The sequence below is a fragment of the Bubalus kerabau genome, chromosome 19, assembly GCF_029407905.1.
Source record: "Bubalus kerabau isolate K-KA32 ecotype Philippines breed swamp buffalo chromosome 19, PCC_UOA_SB_1v2, whole genome shotgun sequence".
NCBI classification, from domain to species: domain Eukaryota; kingdom Metazoa; phylum Chordata; class Mammalia; order Artiodactyla; family Bovidae; genus Bubalus; species Bubalus kerabau.
The window spans coordinates 5,589,704-5,611,608 of record NC_073642.1 but is presented as its reverse complement, the minus strand read 5'-3'; the positions used below and the strand labels follow the sequence as shown (position 1 = coordinate 5,611,608).

Sequence of the window (21,905 nt, the reverse complement as noted above, 5' to 3'; positions counted from 1 at the left end):
AAAGTTGATACTTTGATCAGACAATTGACCTTGTTTAAGCTGCAAGTTACAAGCTGTAAGTTACAAGCTGTTTTCTGTGTTCTGTAGCTCCACTACCAGTTGTATGTGAGAGTTCTAAGTGTATCTATATGTTGGAACTCTCAGATATATACTACTATATATCTGTAGTTCTCTTCAGATATATTCCACATGTGTCTAGAACCTAGGTAACGGACTAGCAATTAGTCCACTCCTAAAAATCTTTGATACGCTAATTATGATTAGACCCATGCCTATGATCCTTCCATCCATGTCCAAGATAAGTCCTGGAACATATAAACAATATTTTGAGATCATTTTCTTGACCATCTCCCTTTCTGCAATCTATCCTATACTTTTTCCTTCTTTCTTTCCTTTTTTTAAACCATACAGTTTAATTTTTATTACATTTAACATTTCTTGCTAAAGTTTGAACAGCCTTTTGCACATCAAATCCCTGGTTTGCTTTTAATTTAGTCTTATGTTTAGCAGAATCATAACCACATGATGTTAGACAATTCTGTACTTTTTCTGTAAATAGGATAGGGAGAGGAAAAAAGTGAGGTATTAATAGCCCCACCAAATAAAGAGGAAGTCTCCCTCTCTTTATCAGAGTTTTGAAACTTCTGGGTTCTGAAAGTTTCCATAAGTATCACCTAAATAATATTTCTACCTAAGAATCAGGAGTTTTTTCCCAACACATCAAGCAAGATAAGAGGGTTTATTCTAGAATCTCACTTTCTGAAAAACAGGGCTGACTTCCAGATTTAAAGCAATGTTAAATTCAAGCCAAGAGACTCTGGAGGAAAAACAAGGGAACATTCCTTGACCATTTTGTGGTACTTCAATTCTGGTGTTCTTTCCCAATCCATTTACTACTATTTAATTTTCTGTGTCTTCAAATATTTGTTCCAGCCATTCTGATCATGTATTATGCTTTTATGAGTTGGTAAAGACTGAATCATCTTGATCTTATCGCACACAGGAACTTACAAGTTGTATCTTTATGAAATTTTAATTTTCTGTTTTTTTGCTGGTATATAAAAATAGTTGATTTTGAAATATTGACCTCATGGCGAAGAGCCATGAATATGTGACACAATTTTGGTTTCTAATTTAATTCTATTGTGGACACTATACATTGCATGTTTTCAATCCTGTTAAGTTTATTAAGTCTTCTTTAATGACTAAGTATGTTGTCTTTCCTGGAGAATGTTCCATGTGCACATGAGAAAAATGTGCATTTTGCTCTTGTTAGATGAGTGCTGTAGAGAGGATTGTTAGGCTTAGCTGGTTTATAGTGTTGTTCAAGACTTCTATTTCCCTGAAGGTTTCTATTTGTTCTATCATGATTGAAAGTGGAACCGAAGTCTCCAGATATGATTGTTGAATTGTATTCTTCTCCTATCAGTTCTCTCAGCATTTGCTTAATATATTTGGGTGCTCTGTTGTTAGGTTCATATATGTTTATACCATCCTGATAGGTTGACTCATTCCTCATTATGTAATGCCCTTGTTTTCTCTAGCAACATTAGTTTTTCTTAAAGTCATTTTTACATTTGATATTAGCATAGTCACTACGAAGGAAAAGAAATGCAAAAAGGCAAAATGGTTGTCTGAGGCAGCCTTACAAATAGCTGAGAAAAGAAGACAAATGAAAAGCAAAGGAGAAAAGGAAAGATATGTCCACCTGAATGCAGAGTTCCAAAGAATAGCAAGGAGAGGTAAGAAAGCCTTCCTAACTGATCAATGCAAAGAAATAGAGGAAAACAATAGAATGGGAAAGACTAGAGATCTCTTCAAGAAAATCAGAGATACCAAGGGGACATTTCATGCAAAGATGGGCACAAAAAAGGACAGAAATGGTATGGACTTAACAGAAGCAGAAGATATTAAGAAGAGGTGGCAAGAATACACAGAAAAACTATACAAAAAAGATCTTAATGACCCAGATAGCCATGATGGTTTGATCACTCACTTGGAGCCAGACATCCTGGAGTGTGAGGTCAGGTGGGCCTTAGGAAGCATCTCAATGAACAAAGCTAGTGGAGGTAATGGGATTCCAGCTGAGCTATGTCAAATGCTAAAAGATGATGCTAATAAAGTGCTGCATTCAATATGACAGCAAATTTGGAAAACTCAGCAGTGGCCACAGGACTGGAAAAGGTCGTTTTTCATTCCAATCCCAAAGAAAGGCAATGCTACCACACAGTTGCACTCATCTCACATGCTAGCAAAGTAATGATCAAAATTCTCCAACTGAGGCTTCAACAGTACATGAACTGAGAATTTCCAGAAGTTCAAGCTGGATTTGGAAAAGGCAGAAGAAGCAAAGATAAAACTGCCAATATTCGTTGGATCATAGAAAAAGCAAGAGAATTCCACAAAAACATCTACTTCTGCTTCATTGACTATGCTAAAGCCTTTGGCTGTGTGGATCACAACAAACTGTGGAAAATTCTTTAAAACATGGGAATAGCAAACCACCTTACCTGCGTCCTGAGAAATCTATATGAACGTCAAGAAGCAACAGTTAGAACTGGAAGTGGAACAACAGACTAGTTCCAAGGTGGGAAAGGAGTACTTCATGGCTGTATATTGTCACCTTGCTTATTTAACTTCTATGCAGAATACATCATATGAAATACTGGGCTGGATGAAGCACAAGCTGGAATCAAAATTGCTGGGAAAAATATCAATAACCTCAGATATGCAGATGACACCACCCTTATGGCAGAAAGGGAAGGGGAACTAAAGAGCCTCTTGATGAGAGTGAAAAAGCTGGCTTTAAACTCAAAATTCGAAAAACGAAGGCCATGGCATCTGGTCCCATCACTTCATGGCAAATAGACAGGGAAGCAATTGAAAAAGTGACAGACTTTATTTCCTTGGGCTCCAAAATTACTGTGGATGATGATTCCAGCCATGAAACTAAAAGACACTTGCTCCTTGGAAGAAAAGCTTTGACAAACTTAGCATATTAAAAGCAGAGACTTTACTTTGCAGACAAAGGTCTATATAGTCAAATCTATGGTTTTTCCAATAGTCATGTATGGATGTAGATTTGGACCATAAAGCTGAGTGCCAAAGAATTGATGCTTTTGAACTGTGGTGTTGGAGAAGACTCTTGAGAGTCCCTTGGACTGCAAGATCCAACTAGTCAGTCCTAAAGGAAATCAGTCCTGAATATTCACTGGAAAGACTGATGCTGAAGCTGAAGATCCAATATTTTGGTCACCTGATTCGAAGATCTGACTCACTGGAAAAGACCCTGATGCTGGGAAAGGCTGAAGGCAGGAGGAGAAGGGGATGACAAGGGATGAAATGGTTGAATGGAATCACTGACTCAATGGACATGAGTTTGAACATGCTCTGGGAGATGGTGATAGACAGAGAATTCTGGCGTGCTGCAGTCCATGGGGTTGCAAAGAGTCAGACACTTTTGAGTGACTGAACTGAACTGATAGTCTTTACAGCAATCTAGTGTCAGATATTTGCATGATATATCTTTTCCATCCTTTTGGTTTCAAATCAATAAAGAATATCATAAAGTCTTATATAGACAGCATATATTTTTCTTTTTATCCAATCTGACAATTTCTGCCTTTAATTGTTTAATCCATTTATGTTTAATGTTATTGGTATGTTTGGATTTACATCCATGATTTGCTTTTTGTTTTTGTATTGTTTATGTCTTTTTATTCTTTTTCTTTGTTTACTTCTTTTGTATTAAGTGCACATTTTCTAATATAACATTTGAGTTCCAGTAATTATGGCTGCTTGGGCTTCCCAGAGCGGGCTGGTGGCAAAGAACCTGCCTGCAAATGCAGGAGACATAAGAGAGATGGGTTTGATCCCTGGGTCAGGAAGATCCTCTGGAGCAGAGCATAGCAACCCACTGCCGTATTCTTGTCTGGAGAATCCCGTGGACAAAGGAGCCTGGCGGGCTACAGCCCATAGGGTAGCAAAGAGTTGGACATGACTAAAACGACTTAGCAAACACAAGCTTCCTTGGTACCTAGGCTGGTAAAGAATCTGCCCACAATGCAGGAGATCTGGGTTTTATCACTGGGTTGGGAAAATCCCCAGGAGGAGGACATGCAACCCACTCTAGTATTATTGCCCGAAGCGTCCCCATGGACAGAGGTGCCTGTTGGGTTACAGTCCATGGGGTCACAAAGAGTCAGACACGACTTAGAAACTAGGCACAGCACTGCACACATGACTCCTTCCCCTGGGATTCAGTTATTTTTGCTAGAATCACTCACAGAACTCAGAGACACTCTTACCTCTGCTAGTTTATAAAAGGATATGGATGAACAGCCAGATGATGACACACTTTAGGAGAACTGGGAAAGGTCCTTCCCAGAAGGAAGCCCCTTTTTCTCATTACTTTAGCAGAGCTATATTGTTGCTAAACTTGAACAAGTCATGCCCATGCTCTAATCATCTCCAGCCCAACCACACCTTTCAAATCTTTTGATCACATAATAGCTTGCCTCATTTGTTGGTTCTTTCCATCGATGAAAGAAGTAGAAATGAAGAATAAGTGATTAACAGATGACCAGCTCTCTTTCCTAGCTTCCCCTTCAGTGTGTCAGTTGTGTCCGACTCTACAACCCTATGGACTATGCAGTGCATGGAATTCTCTAGGCCAGAATACTGGAGTGGGTAGTCTTTCCCTTCTCCAGGGGATCTTCCCAGCACAGGGATCAAACCTACGTCTCTGACGTTGCAGGCAGATTCTTTGCCAGCTGAGCCACAAGAGAATCCCAAGAATACAGACAGGTAGCCTATCCCTTCTCCAGGGGATCTTCCTGACCCATGAATCGAACCAGGGTCTCCTGCATTTCAGGTGAATTCTTTACCAATAGAGCTATCAGGGAAGCCCCTACAGTACTCTCATGAACAAACTGTGTGGACAAGATAGCATCTAAAGAATTATTAGGAGAAGTTGGCAGGCCTCCAGTGGGGCAAGGTGGTGACTCTGATCCCCATCTCAATGATTAACTAAGATTACTTCCCTTTTTCCCTTTAAAGTGATTCATGGCCGAGCAGAATCTTTGGATATGGTTTTGGGACACTGAGTCCACATCTCCGTGGATTTCCAGCATTCTGATTAAAAGCAATTTTCTGTTGTACCAAGACCTGCCTCTTTTGGGGGTATTGATTTTCAAGTGGTAAGTAACCAGATGTGATTTAAATAACAATGGGATCTAGGGAGAAAGGGAGCCCCTATTTTGTTGGCTGTACCTGTCTAGAATACAGGACCTGCATAAGAATTTCATAAAATGAAGCTAGAATTGGGGGCGGCATGGGGGGCAAGCAAAAGCCATAGACTCCTGCTGTAATTGAACAGGACCCTACGGGGTCTCCTGAGGATAGATCCAGCCTCCCGTGTCCTCTGACTGTCTATTATTTGTAGAAAATCTCCCAAGTCTCCCTCTAAGTCACAAAATCTTGGCTCAAGAATCAACAATTAAAAGAAAGTAAATAAAAGCAGCAGTTTAGGGCAGGAGACCTGGTAAGAATATAAGCTATAAATCAGCCATATAGCAGTCACAGAATCTTTAGTTCCTTCTTAAAGGACATAGATAACAGTGTCTGATGCATTTGTGGTTCAGTCACTAAGTAGTGTTCAACTATTTGCATCTGCATGGGCTGAAGCACGACAGGGTTCCCTGTCCTTCACTCTCTCCCAGTTGTTGTTCAGTCACTAAGTCATGTCCAACTCTTTGTGACCCCATGAACTGCAGCACATCAGGCTTCCTTATCCTTCACTACCTCCTGGAGTTTGCTCAAACTCATGTCCATTGAATCAGTGAGGCCATCCAAACATCAACCTCTCTCTCCCTCTTCTCCTCTTGCCCTTAATCTTTCCCAGCATCAGGGTCATTTACAATGAGTTGGTTCTTCACATCAGGTGGCCAAAGTATTGGAGCTTCAGTTACAGCACCAGTATACTTCCAATGAATATTTAGGTTTGATTTTCTTCAGGATTGAGTGGTTTGATTTCTTGCTGTCCAAGGGAAGGCACTCTCAAGAGTCTTCTCCAGCATAACAGTCCAAAAGCATCAATTCTTTGGCACTCAGCTTTCTTTATGGTCCAACTCTTATATCCATACATGACTACTGTAAAAATTGTAGCTTTAACTACAGCTTCTAATTATATGGACCTTTGTTTTGCAAAGTGATGTCTCTACTTTTTAATATGCTGTTTAGATTTGTCATGTCTTTCTGTCCAAGGAGCAAACATCTTCTAATGTAATGCCTGCAGTCATCATCCACAGTAATTTTGGAGCTCAAGAAAATAAAACCTGTCCCTGTTTCCAATTTTTCCCCATCAATTTGCCATGAAGTGATGGGACCAGATGCCATGATCTTCATTTTTTTGAATATTGAGTTTTAAGCCAGCTTTTTCACTCTCCTCTTTCACCTTCATCAAGAGGCTCTTTAGTTCCTCTTCATTTTCTGCCATTAGAGTGTAATCATCAGTATATCTGAGGTTGTTGATATTTCTCCCAGAAATTTTGATTCCAGCTTGTAACTCATCCAGCCTCACAATTCACAAGATGTACTCTGCATATAAATTAAAGAAGCAGAGTGACAGTGTACAACCTTGTGATACTCCTTTCCCAATTTTGAACCAGTCCGTTGTTTCATGTCCAGTTCTAACTGTTACTTCTTGACCAGCATACAGGTTTCGCAGGAGATGGGTAGGGTGCTCCTGTACTCCTACCTCTTCAAGAATTTTTCACAGTTTGTTGTGATCCACAGAGTCAATGGCTTTAGCATAATCAATGAAGCAGAAGTAGATTTTTTTTTTTTTAATTCCCCTGCTTTCTCTATGATCCAACAAATGTTGGCAATTTGTTCTCTGGTTCATTTTACATCTGGAAGTTCTCAATTCAGTCCTGGGTTATTTTATAGATGCTAAAACCCCCACCAAATGGAAGATGTGAATTACTTGATGAAAATGAGTGTGTAGCCCTCAGGCCTATTGGAGCCTGACGACTGATAATATTAGCTCTGTGACATTACCCTGTGACATCACCATCAACCAATCAGAGAATTGTGCACAAGTTGATCACATACCCCAATACGTCCCTCCTTCACCTTGCCTTTAAAAATGTTTCCCTGAAATCCACTGGGGAGTTCAGGTTTTTTGAGCATTACCTGCCCCAGAGTCCTGGTTTGCATTTGCAATAAATGCTACAATTTCTTTCACAACAACCAAGTATCAGTCAATTGGCTTTACTGTGAGCCAGTGAGCAGAGCCAAGTCTGGTTGAGGAACATTGTGGTTCTTACTGAGATTTAGTAGATTTCTTGAATGCATGCACTCAGGATGAGCTGTAGAGACTTTAATGATTATGTGGTGTGTGTTTGTGTGTTCATTATTTTCTGCAGTTGCTTGTCAGGAGAAGCGCTACTGAGCTTGTCCTTTCATAAGACAGGCCTGCATCTCTAATTATCTGCAAATAAAGACAGTTGCATTTGCTCCTTACATTTTCCCCATTAAAGGAGTTGGATTCAGAGTGGGTCTATTTTTTTTCCACTTTTACTCTTTTCCTGTGGGATTTGTTACCCAAAGTTTTCCCATTACACCAGACTTTCTCTTGGAGGGCACAAGACTCCGATTTTTGTCCCCAGGCCAACAAGGCTGACTAGAATCTCTGCTCAGTCTCTGTCAACAGCCTGTTCCAAAATGCAGATGTTCCTTAAAGTAACACAGTCATAACTGTCTGACTACTCACTGCCAATTTCCTTTATCACTTGAATCTCTGTTCCAAAAGTTTTTCCAGCCATGATGCTATATTTCTGACACTTTCAAACAGAATTTTCATATTTTGATCAGCTTTTATGGTAATTTCTAGTGAGTGAGTTGTTCTATTCACCCTTATCCATCATTATTAGAAGCAGAAGTCCAGCCCTTGCTTTTGAAATGGTTACAGAAAATAGACTTGAGGTCCAACACAGTTCAAAACCTAATGGCTACTAATAAGCTGAAGTGAGAGAAGTAGAAGGATATAAGGCGTTCTTGTACCTATCCACCTCAACTTGGAGTATAATTAGCAAGGAAGATAATAAAATTAAATGTAGAACACATGATGTCCCACATTTTGGTGAAAATTGACCCAACAAGACTTTTCTGATAGATCTCTCTTTTCAGGGCCACATTGCTTTCAGACTGGTTCTAGAAAATCCTCAAGTTTCTCCAAAAGTAGATTCTTTCACCCATAATTTCCTTAAAATTGGGTGAGCTGGTGTCTCCTGACTGACTATCCCTGTGTTCATCCTTTTTAGGACAGCGCCTAGCTAGGCCTTCATCTCTGAGCACCCACTCTGTCCTCACTGGCTACATTGTAAGTATGTCTTCTCCATTCTGAAACAACCACTGTTGCATATTTTCTTCTTAAAAAAGTACTAGGATGTTGGGGGACTAGAATAGTGGTTGACAAATTGGGATTTATTAACGAGAGATTTTACAGAACCCAGAGTCAGAAGTGAAGGTAGGCACTGAAGACAATGTGAAGGTATTAGGAGAAGCAGCTGTCAGAATTAGCTGGAGGCATGTTAGGAACACAAAGCCCCACATCCAGAGTGTTCAATTCAGTAAGTCTTTGAGTGGGACCTGAAAATTTTGCATTTCTAACAATTTCCTGTTGATGCTGACGCTGCTGGTCCAGAGGACAACCCCTTGAGAGCCTCTTCATTAGAGCAATTGAACAGAAAATTATATTGTTGACAATTGTTTAAAGTTGAGGTATAGAAAAGACAATAAGATACACAGGACAGAGCCCTGGATTCTGATCCTCATCTGCCATTATCTAGGTGTGTGATAGTGCTAAGACAGTGCTCATCTTTCTTACTAGGATGCTTTTATCTAAGATACATCGATCAAAAAAAAAAAAAAAAAATAGCTACACCTGAAAGTAAAGAGTGTTTTATTCAGTGTGAAAGTTTTATAACCTGAAGCTCAGGAGGCAGCATCTCAGGTAGCCCTGAGAAACTGCTCCAAGGGGGCAGGGGAAGGAGTCAGGTTATATTGAAGTTTGTAAGACGGGGAGCAGGCAGTCAGAAAATCAAAGATTATTGTTAGTTAAGGAAAATCAGATATCTCAAAGAATTTAGCACTCTTCTATGTACAGGAAGTTGCAAGTGTCTGGGCTCAGTGAAATAGTTTCTTTCACATGCATCTCAGCTACCTGGGACCAGCATCCTGCTTCTTGATTTCTCACATCACCCTGCCCCCAGTTTCTCAGTGCTCACTGGGGGGGAGCAAGGGGCATATCACAGTTACTGCATCGCAGGCATTGTTCTCCCTTCAGTGGGGGCGGGGGGGGGGGAACCTCCAGGATCATAAATTCATATTTGGAGGCCTCAAATCTCTGATGACTGTGACATTCTTCTTTACTGACATGGCAGGAGTTACTCCATTTCACAGACATTAGCTTGGCTAACTCTCTCAAATATTGCCTTTTCAATGAGGTCAACCTTGACACTTTATCTTCAATTGCAACTTTACCTCCACTCCTGCATCCTGCTCATGTTTCTTTATTTTATAGTACTTTTCACACACACACACAATTTTCTTATTTATCATTTTTATATTGTCTGTTTTCCATTGGGAATGTAGTTCCACAGAAACAGGGATTCGTGTCTGTTTAAACCACTGGTGTACTTATGCAAAAATAGTATCTGACATATAGTAAAGACTCAATAAATAAACACAAGAATGAAAGCCTTTTAACATTTTATTTGCAAATTGGCCATGTATAACCCTAAAGCAACTTCCAGCACTCCAATCTTTCTCCTTTCCCTCCAGCATTTACTTACAGTGAGCACATTTTGGTTCTGCATCAGTTGTATTTTTCTCTTTTTTATCTTTGCTATGTAATGTTGCAAATCTTTTCAGATTCCCTTCATACATTCTAAATCTAATTCCATTTACATCAGTTCTCTAATGTCTACTTATTCTATATCTTGCACCCATCCCACACACAGTCTTTAGTACAAATAGATTAAAGGAATTTTCTCTGAATTTTGCAACCAAAAATGGCAACATTAGTAGCAGTCAGTAATCCCTTTGCTTCACAAAGTGTCAGTCATCCAATTCACAGCATCATTCCTGGACTTTAGTGATGTTTGCAATGAAAGCAGTTTTGATGTCTTGTGCTTTAAATCCTTAGTTCAGGATCAGAGTTTTCTATATTTCTACTCCCGTAAAATTATTTATGACCAATATCAATATTATCAGGTAGAGAAAATGATAATTTATCCACATCAGTAAATCTCTGTTGCTATGGAAATAGCTCCAGTTTCTTTTCCCTTTCTCCATTCTCTGAAAGCACTTCTGTTTCCTGCTGTTATAGAAATCCTGGTAACTATAGTAACAGTTGCAGAAAGTTGATTTTCACATTGTTGCTTCTCTCCAATCTCTGCACACCAGGACACAGTCCTTAATTCAGCTAATTGACATGGATTATTATCTAGGAAATAATTAGGGTCAGATAACCTGTTCTAATATCAGTATACAAATACTTCTCAAAGACTTCTGAGATGCCAGTTACCATGGGAAAACACCACTGCAACCGTCTTTTTCTCACTCACACACATAAACAAGGAGGACAATGAAGAAGGAAGAATGTGGATTCTTCTAATGGAAGGCTGCCCCTCAGTGCATGGATCCATTTGTACATAGCAGAATGAATTGAGATCACAATTTCAACTCCAGGCATACAATTCACCTGGAAGGAATTGAATGATTTTGACAAAATTTGGGATATTCCAAAAGGACACAATAATCATTTTCTCTAGAATGTTTTCATTAACTAAAAATCTTTTTGGATGAATTCCATCATTCAAATGTTTGATCTTGTAGTTAAATAAAAACTAAAATGAGCCCAACTGCTGCCATGTTGATTGATTTCACTAGGATTTGATTACATGGTAGAAATCAGAAGGTGAGGAATAGACTATTTCCTGCCGTATGAGTAAACAAGGATGTCACAGTCATCATCCACTGTAGCCCTCCAGTGTGAGCCAGTGAACCCTAGTGAATTCAGGGAGGGGCAAATGTCTGCCATGGAGCAGCCATTAGACTACAGCCACTCCCTATGGTGGGCCATTAGGAACTCAGGATGTGAAAATAGGATACTGGCCCCAGAAAGCTGAGGTGCATATCAAAGGACCCCTTCACGGATCACTGCTTTGTTGTGGCAAAGGGGCTTGTGTAACTCAATGAAACTATGAGCCATGCTGTGTAGGGCCACCCAAGATGAATGTGTCATGGTGGAGAGTTCTGACAAAACATGATCCACTGGAGGAGGGAATGGCAAACCACTGGAGTATACTAGCTTTGAGAACCTCATGAACTGTATTTAAAGGCAAAAAGATATGACACTGAAAGATGAGCCCTCCAGGTTGGAAGGTATCCAATATACTACAGGGAAGGGCAGAGAGCAACTACTAATAGCTCCAGAAAGAAAGCATCTGGGCCAAAGTGGAAATGACACTCAGGTGTGGATGTGTCTGGTGATGAGAGTAAAATCCAATGCTATAAAGAACAGTATTACATAAGAACCTCGAATGTTAGGTCCATGAATCAAGGTACATTGGATGTGGTCCAGCAGGAGATGGCAGGAGTAAACATCAACATTTTAGGAATCAGTAAACTAAAATGAATGGGAATGGGTGAATTTAATTCAGCTGACCATTATTTCTACTACTGTGGGCAAGAATCCCTTAGAAGAAATGGAGAAGTCCTCAAAATCAACAAGAGTCTGAAATGCAGTGCAACCTTAAAAATGACAGAATGATCTTGGTTCCTTTCCAAGGGAAACCACTCAACGTCACTGTAATCCAAGTCTATGCCTCAACCACCAATGCTGAAGAAGCTGACATTGATCAATTCTATGAAGACCTAGAAGACCTCCTATAACTAACACCAAAAGAAAAGATGTTCTATTAATCATAAAGGACTGGAATGGAAAAGTAGGAAGTCAAGAGATACTTGCAGTAACAGACAAGTTAGGCTTTGGAGCACAAAATGAAGCAGGGCAAAGGCTAACAGAATTCTGCCAAGAGAATGCACTGGCAATAGCAAACACCTTTTTTCAACAACACAAGAAATGACTTTTACACATGGTCATCACAAAATGGTCAATATGGAAACCAGATTGATTACATTCTTTGTTGCTGAAGATGGAAAAGCTGTATACAGTCAGCAAAAAAAAAGACACAGAGCTGACTGTGGCTCAGATCATCAGCTATTCATAATAAAATTCAGGCTTAAACTAAAGACATCAGGGAGAATCACTAGGTCAGTCAGGTATGACTTAAATCAAATCCCCTATGAATATACAGTGGAGGTGATGAATAGATTCAAGGGATTAGATCTAGTGAACAGAGTGCCTGAAGAACTATGGACAGAGGTCCACAATGTATAGGAGACAATGAAGAAAACCATCCCAAAGGAAAAAAGATGCAAGAAGGCAAAGTGGTTGTCTGAGAAGGCATTACAAATAGCTGAGGAAGGAAGAGCAGTGAAAAGCAAGGGAGAAAGGGAAAGGTACACCCAACTAAATGCAGAGTTACAGAGAAAAGTCAGGAGAGACAAGACCTTCTTTCATGAGCAATGCAAAGAAATAGGGGAAAACAACAGAAAGGGTAAGACTAGAATTCTCTTCAAGAAAATTGGAAATATCAAAGGACATTTCAACCAAAGATGGGCACAATAAAAGACAGAAATGATAAAGACCTATTAGAAGCAGAAGAGATCAAGAAGAGATGGAAAGAATACACAGCAGAACTGTACAAAGATCTTAATGACCTGGATAACCACAGTGGTGTAGTCTCTCACTCAGAGCCAGCTATTCTAGAGTGTAAAGTCAAAGGGGCCTTTGGAAGCATGGCTGCCGGTAAAGATAGTGGAGGTGATGGAATTCCAGGAGAGCTATTTAAAATCCAAAAAGAAAATACTATTAAAGTGCTGTACTTAATAAGTCAGCAAATTTGGAAAACACAGTAGCAGCTCCAGTACTGAAAAAGGTCAATCCTCATCCCAATTTTCAAGAAGGGCATAATAAAGAATGTTCAAACTACTGGACAATTGCACTCATCTCCCATGTTAGTAAGGTTATGCTCAAAATCCTCCAAGCTAGGCTACAGAATTATAAGAACCATGAACTTTCAGATGTTCAAGCTGGGTTTGGAAAAGGCAGAGGAACCAAATTGCCAACATTCACTGGATCATAAAGAAAAGAAGGGAATTCCAGAAGAAATATACCTCTGTTTCATTGACTATGCTAAAGCCTTTGACTATGTGTGTTAGGGGAGACACACTGACTGAACCTGCCCACCCTGGCCAGGCACCTTAGTAACATTTGCATGAGTTGTTTTATGACAAGAGGTCCTGGTAAGGAACATGGAACTAATAAGCCACCACTAACTGGAAGCGTTCAGGAAAGGTCAAAAGAAGACACTACGTGTTCAACCACCTCCCAGAAGCCTTCTTGCGGGCATCTATCTTGGCTGAGCAATGCATGCACCACAAGGAAGGACTCTGAGTCAGGATGACTGGCCAAAGACAACCCAGCTACTAATCCCATCACCATAAAACCTGAGACTGTGAGCCTCGTGGCAAAGCAGTTCTTCTGGGTTTCCTTACCCTCCTGCTCACCACCTGGGCACCTCTTCCCAATAAAATCTCTTGCTTTGTCAGCACATGTGTCTCTTTGGACAATTCATATCTGAGTGTTAGAAAAGAGTACACACTACAAGCTGAAACAGGTCTCCCTTCCTACAACATGTGGATAATAACAAACTGTGGAAAACTCTTAAAGAGATGGGAATAACAGACGATCTTACCCATCTCCTGAGAAAGCTGTATGCAGGTCAAGAAGCAACAGTTAGAACCCTGTATGGAACAACTGACTGGTTCAGGATTGAGAAAGGGGTACAACAAGGCTGTTTATTGTCATCCTGTTTAACTTGTACTACAGGCATATCAATCTGATTTTGGTATTGACCATCTGGTGATATCCATGTGTAGAATATTCTCTTGTGTTGTTGGAAGAGGGTGTTGCTAAGAGACCAGTGTGTTCTCTTAGCAAAATTCTGCTAGCCTTTGCCCTGCTTCATTTTGTACTCCAAGGCCAAACTTGCCAGTTACTCCAGGTATCCCTTTATTTCCTACTTTTGCATTCCAGTCCCCTATGATGAAAAGGACATCTTTTGTGGGTGTTAGATCTAGAAGGTCTTATAGGTCTTCATGGAACTATTCAACTTAAGCTTCTTCAGCATTACTGGTTGGGGCATAGACTTGGATTATGATGGTATTGAATGGTTTGCCTTGGAAATGAACAGAGATCATTCTATCATTTTTGAAATTGCATCCAAGTACTGCATTTCAGATTCTTTTGTTGACTATTATGGCTAATCCATTTCTTCTAAGGGATTCTTGCCCACAGTAGTAGATATAATGGTCATCTGAATTACATTCACCCATTACAGCCCATTTTAGTTCACTGACTCCTAAAATGTTTATATTCACTGTTTTTTGACCACTTCCAGTTTACCTTGATTTATGGACCTAACATTCCAGGTTTCCATGCAATGTGCAATATTGTTCTTTACAGCATTGGACTTTACTTCCATTGCCAGTCACATTCACAACTGGGCATTATTTTCACTTTGGCTCTGTGTCTTCATTGTTTCTGGAGTTATTTCTCCAGTCTTCTCCAGTAGCATATTGGGCACCTACCGACCTGGGGAATTCATCTTTCAGTGTCATATCTTTTGCTTTGCAGATAAAAGTCTGTCTAGTCAAAGCTATGGTTTTTCTAGTAGTCACGTATGGGTGTGAGTGCTGGACTATAAAGAAAGCTGAGCACCAAAGAATTGATGCTTTTGAACTGTAGTGTTGGAGAAGACTCTTGAGAGTCCCTTGGACTGCAAGGAGATCCAACCAGTCCATTCTAATGGAAATCAGTCCCAATATTCATTGGAAAGACTGATGTTGAAGATGAAACTCCAATACTTTGGCCACCTGATGCATAGAACTGACTCATTGGAAAAGACCCTGTTGCTGGGAAAGATTGAAGGCAGGAGGAGAAGGGGACAACAGAAGATGAGATGTTCAGATGGCATAAATTTGAGCAAGCTCTGGGAGTTGGTGATGGACGGAATGCTACAGTTCATGGGGTTGCAAAGATTTGGACATGACTAATTGAACTGAACAGAGCATATCATGCAAAGTGCCAGGCTATATGAGTTACAAGCTGGAATCAAGATTGCTGGGAGAAATATCAAGAACTTGAGATACACAGATGTGAAATGAAACTATCTCCTGCCATATTAATCAACAAGAAATGCCACAGCCATCACTGATTTCTCATCTCCAAATATGAATGAGGGCTCCCAAAACTATGATCCAGAGGGTGCTGCTACCCTCACAGTGATTGCTGAGGAGCTGGGGGAATACAAAAAGCAAGGTGAGCAAGGAAACAGGATTGGCCAAAGATAGCTGAAGTGCATATGAAAGGAATGAGTTCAGTAAGCCCAGAGGCTTTCATCTTCCCATACATAGAAGGCTGAATTCCTTAACTTGATACCTGATCTTTGACGTTCAGACTGCCTCTTCCCTTTGTTGCAAATTTATATAGCCTGACTTCCACCCTGCCTCCTTAGAAATGCTTTCTCAGAGCTACTGAGATACTGTTTCCTGGGCCCAGAGTCCTAAACATTCCCACCAAATAAAATAACTCTCTACTTTAAGGTTCTGACTATATATATATATATTTTTTTTTTGTCAAAAGTTTTGGTGACCAACGCGAAGGGACACAGAGCAAATGTCTCTCCTCTGCTGAACTCTATGAGAAATCAGAGCCATGGTACCAGCATAGGCCCCTTGTGCCATCTGCTTCCTCAGGAGTTCCAGACAGATTTGAGTAAGTCTCTCCTGGTCCTCGGATCTCCCATACTGATTGAGATCCTGAATTTTTATTTCATGGGGCATAGCAGGTACCTGCTCCCTCTCAGTAAGGTCCTGGGTGGGGGTGGGCAGTGAAAAGACATGGGGAAATACCCACCCAGGGTCTAGATACTGGGTAGGGCTCAGCTGGAAGATACCTAGAGAATTCCCACCCAGTTGAAAGACACTAGGAGAGGGAGGGAGCCGATTAAGGACACCCAGGGCTCAGTTGAAACATTCTGAGAAAATACCTATCAGTGGAAAGGCACAGGTGGGGGCAGGCTCCATTTTAAGACAGAAATACTCAGGGTTTCATTGAAAGACACCTAGGTGGCTCCATTGTACAAAGGCATAAGGAAGGAGCTCATACTTGCAAGTATGTAGTTAACTGGAGAAATTAAATCTCATCCTAAATATTAAGGGGGCTCTTTAATGCAGTTAAAAATTAAGAACTGGTTTGGTAAAATCTTAAGCAAGCCTTCTAGGTGGAAGCTCAGATTTCTCTGTGTCTTTGAGAGGTAAATGTCCTATCTGATCTTCTATTGTTCTATTTTGTGTTTGTGTGTGTGTGTGTGTGTGTGTGTATTTTTGTTCTATTTTGTGTTTATAGTTGTTCTATTGTGTGTTTATTTATATTAGGCCTATAAGAGGCCTTTTTGCTTTCTTAATTGATGGCCAAATGATGGATCCTTTTACAATTAAAGAAACTAACAAATTATTAAATCTAGAGTGCTATCATTGTAAACAACTGTTTTGTTGGTTCCTGTAAAACAAAGTCAAATTAACCTAACAACTTTTTTGAAGGAGAAAAACCAGTTTAGGAAGCTTCAATGAGGCCTTCTCAATGGGCATTATAGATGCTAATAAGAGAAATTAATAATATTAACAAAAAACTTGGAAAAAAGCCAAAAAAAAAAAAAAAGGTCTAGCTATTATTTCATTGAGGTAAAAAATTTTTTCTACTAAAAAAGAAATTACCACAAATGAATTAAAAAAATTCTTTGGATGATTATTTAGAATGGGATAAACAAAATAGACATTGATGTGATTAAAACAAGCTCTGATATTACTACACTACCAAAAGTTGGCTTTCCTGGTGGCTCAGGTTATAAGGAATCTGCCTCCCAATGCAGGACACTCAGGTTTGATCCTTGGGTTCTGAAAAATCCCCAAAGAAGGGAATGGCAATGGGTGTCAGATTTCTTGCTGGAGAATTCCAAGGCAAGAGCCTTGCAGTGAGCCTGGAAGGCTACAGTCTATGGGGTCAAAAAGAGTCAGACACGACTGAGTGACTAACACTTCCACTTTCATCTATTAATGAGCCAAGAGGGACCCTCTACTCGCCCCCCAAATTAAAAGATAAACAAGTCTATTCTATTTACCCAAGTTTTAAGCTATATATTTTCAGTTCAGTTCAGTTGCTCAGTTATGTCTGACTCTTTGTGACCCCATGGAGTGCAGCACACCAGGCTTCCTTGTCCACCACCAACTCCCAGGGCTTGCTCAAACTCATGTCCATCAAGTCAGTGATGCCATCCAGCCATCTTATCCTGTGCCCTCTTCTTCTCCTCTTGCCTTCAATCTTTCCTAGCATCAGGGTCTTTTCTAATCTTTCTTGCCATCAGGTGACCTGGAGCTTCAGCATCAGTCCTTCCAGTGAATATTCAGAACTGATTTCCTTTAGATTGATGGTCTAATCTCCTTGCAGCTCAAGGGACTCTCAAGAGTCTTCTCCAACACAGTTCCAAAGCATCAATTCTTTGGTGCTCAACTTTCCTTATGGTCCAGCTCTCACATTCATACATGATTTCTGGAAAAACCATAGTGTTGACTCTACAGACCTTTGTCAGCAAAGTGATGTCTCTGCTTTTTAGTATGTTATCTACGATTGCCATAGTTTTTCTTCCAAGGAGCAAGTATCTTTTAATTTCATGGCTGCAGTCACCATCCACAGTAGAGCCCCAGAAAATAAAACCTGCCACCATTTCCACTTTTTCCGCATCAATTTGCCATGAAGTGATGGAACCAGATGCCAAGATCTTAGTTTTTGAATGCTGAGTTTTAAGCCAGCTTTTTCACTCTCCTCTTTCACCATCATCAAGAAGCCCTTTAGTTTCTCTTCACTTTCTGCCTTTAGACTGGCATCATCTGAATGTCTGAGGTTGTTGTTATGTCTCCCAGCAATCTTGATTCCAGCTTGTGATTCATCCAGCCTGGCATTTTGCATGATGTATTCTGTATAAAATTAAATAATTAGGACGACAATAAATAGCTTTGATGTACTCCTTTCCAAATTTTGAACAAGTGTTGCTCCATGTCTGGTTCTAACTGCTGCTTCTTGACCTACATAAAGGTTTTTTCCTGAGGCAGGTAAGGTGGTCTAGTATTCTCATCTCTTTAAGTATTTTCCACAGTTTGTTGTGATCCACACAGTCAAAGGCTTTAGCGTAGTCAATGATGCAGAAGTTGACGCTTTTCTGGAATTCTCTTGCTTTTTCTATGTTCCAACAGTTGTTGGCAATTTGACCTCTAGTTCCCCTGTCTTTTCTAAATCCAACTTGTGCATCCAGAAGTTATCAGTTCACTTACTGTTGAAGACTTCCTTGAAGGATTTTGAGCATTATTTTGCTAGTATGTGAAATGAGTGCAATTGTGTGGTAGTCTGAACATTCTTTGACACTGCCCTTCTTTGGGATTGCATGAAAAGTGACCTTTTCCAGTCCTGTGGCCACTGCTGTGTTTTCCAAATTTGTTGCCATATCGATTGATTGCTGCACTTTAACACCGTCATCTTTTAAGATTTAAAATAGCTCAGCTGAAATTCCATCACTTTCACTAGCTTTGTTTATAGTGATACTTCCTTAGGACCACTTGACTTCACACTCAAGGATGTCTGGCTCTAGGTGAGTGATCACATTATCATGGTTATCTGGGTCATTAAGAGTCTTTTTTGTATAGTTTTGTATATTCCAGAGGTAGAATTAAAATACTTCTTGTTGCTTGCAGAAAGAAGTTACTTGAATTCTCAAATTCAAGAGATCTACTCAGTAGCAGAGACATTACTTTGCCAACAAAGGTTCTTCTAGTCAAGGCTATGGTTTTACCTGTGGTCATGTATGGATGTGAGAGTTGGACTGTGAAGAAGGCTGAGCACTGAAGAACTGATGCTTTTGAACTGTGGTGTTGGAGAAGACTCTTGAGAGTCCCTTGGACTGCAAGGAGATCCAACCAGTCCATTCTGAAGGAGATCAGCCCTGGGATTTCTTTGGAAGGAATGATGCTAAAGCTGAAACTCCAGTACTTTGGCCACCTCATGCGAAGAGTTGACTCATTGGAAAAGACTCTGATGCTGGGAGGGATTGGGGGCAGGAGGAGAAGGGGACGACAGAGGATGAGATGGCTGGATGGCATCACTGACTCGATGGACATGAGTCTCAGTGAACTGCGAGGGGTGGTGATGGACAGGGAGGCCTGGCGTGCTGTGATTCATGGGGTCACAAAGAGTCGGACACGACTGAGTGACTGATCTGATCTGATCTGACTCAGTAAATAGTATAGACTGACTTATAGGAACCGTCTCTGTGTTCAGTTACTTGAACAAATCAAAAGCTGTTTATTGATAGATAGTGTGCAATCTAATCTATTAACCTTCATAAAAAATTTAGCTTCATGATTAAAAGTCAAAATATTTATCATAAAGTTCTTATAAATGCTATTTTAAAAGGTGATTCTGCTCATTCAATTTTTGCCCTCTATTTGTCTTCTTTGGTGGTAGTATTTTTAAAAAATTTGCATAGGGGAGAAATAAAACTTGATTTTTATCCTTTTAATAACTTTTCCCAATATACTCTTTTAGAATTTAGTTCATTCTATTCCTTTGTATCAAATTATCTATCAAAATTTCTTAGTCTACAGAATGGTAAAATTCATCACTTTATTAAAAATATTACTTTAAAGAGAAACAAAAGTAAAAGGAAATTACGATTCTCCTTGTATTTTCCCTAGGAGGAATTTTTCAGGGTTAAGATGCCCTGCCCCATCTGTCCCCTCCTTGGGCATAGGCTCCACTTCTATAAAACTAAGGGCTGAACAAGTCAACTTCAAAGATTAATTCCAGACTTACCATTTTCATTCTCTAATTGATTATCCCAATATAATTATTTATGATGTGAGGCTAATTCACTTTATTACTTTCAGTAGTAATGATATACAATACAGAATACAGCTGATGATGAATTTATCTTGATTTCCTAAAGGCAGAGCAAATTCATTAACTTTTACTCCATTAAATACTGAATGATTTTTTCTTGAAAGCATTGATGCAAAAACAAAAAATGCAATTACTAAATTGAAGAAAATATGCAATTTATTAAATTAAACTTTCATATCTAAAAGTGAAGCTTGAACTCCTGATTTATATTATAAGAGATCTGTTTGTTTACTTATTGGTCAAATTGATGCAACTTTTTTATCCATCCATAGTTTTACATCAAAGCTTTTAGATTTTTTTGAAAATATAACTACCAGAGATATCAAAGAGTCTCCAAGGAGAATGACTGTGTGTAAAATGAAAGAAAGAAAAAAAGCAATCTATGAATTACTTCATTTCCACACTCAGTCCATATTTCCTCAGGCCACACTAAGAAAAATCTCTCTTATGTTTCTGTCTCACTTGTCCAACTCCTGCAAGATTTCCAGCTCTCTGCAAGATGCCCTCCCTCTACCATCTCTTTCTTGGGTAAAGGAATCTTGCAGGTAAAAACAGCAGGTACTGTCAGTCATTCTGTGACACCAGCTTTCTCTTCTTCCTCTCTCTTCCCTTTGGTCAACACACTAACTACAGAGGCTTCCCTGAGTGCAGGACAGAGCCAAAGCCCCTTTCTGAAGGATGCAGAAATGGAGCTGCTTTATTCCAGCAAACCAGAGAGATTTACAGAGAATTATTCTTTAATAATGGATAAAATGAAACTTGAGAGAAAAAATAATTATCAGAAACAAAGAAAGATTTTATGCAATGATTTAAAAATGATCAATCCACCAAAAGACAGTGATTTTTACATGTAACAAACAAGAGAACTGCAAAACATACACAACTAAAAGGGCTAGAAAAATAAGTAGAGAAAGTTGAGGACTTCACCACCCCACTCTCAAAAACTCATAGATCTACAAGGCAGAAAAATGATGAAGATATAGAATAACTGAACAATAACATCAGCGAACAAGATGTAACTGGCATTTATAGGACACTCCTCCCAACAACTTCAGAATACAGTGTAGTTGAGTCTTGTTTCATGGAGCCATTGCTCATTTAGTTGCATACACATGCTTAGTTTCAGAATGACCATGAGGAACGATCCAATGGGAGGTAGCACAACAGCTCTCAGGCCAGTAGCTACTTATCTATGCGAAAGATGAGAGGTGGACATTGGAGTGAGGATCAGCCTCCAAAGGAAGGACTCTCTCTTACATAAATAAATACTTGATCCACAGATTAAAACACATCACATCATTTTTGTTCTTTTCCAAGGAAATTCTGTATTTCTTTACTTGGTGTGGGGTTTCATATTATGAGTGGTCACTTAGGAAGATATTTCCTAAAAGCACTTGAGCTCTCTGGACTCCCTGAATTATTGAAGTTTGTTTTTTATTTTTTTCAAACACTGAAAATACAGACCACACCATTTCCATCTGAAGCCATTTCTACCAGATTCTTCTAATTATTAAGAATATTTAATTCATAAAAACAGTTACCTTCTCTTCTATCACTGTTTTCACCTCACACTTAGTAGACTTACCATTGTCTCCATCCCTACCTCAAGGCATATCCTCAAGGAGCATGTCCCTATAACAACCCTTGTCAGAAGACAATGAAGCTGTTTGGAGTTTTACAAGTGAAAAGTAGTGAGACAAAC

General features: G+C 39.6%; 1 protein-coding gene across 6 annotated transcripts in view; it reads right to left on the bottom strand.

The window, feature by feature from the left end:
* GABRG3 (gamma-aminobutyric acid type A receptor subunit gamma3) overlaps positions 1-21,905 on the bottom strand; it is a 650,486-nt gene that overhangs the window by 309,238 nt on the left and 319,343 nt on the right. The window lies entirely within an intron of this gene.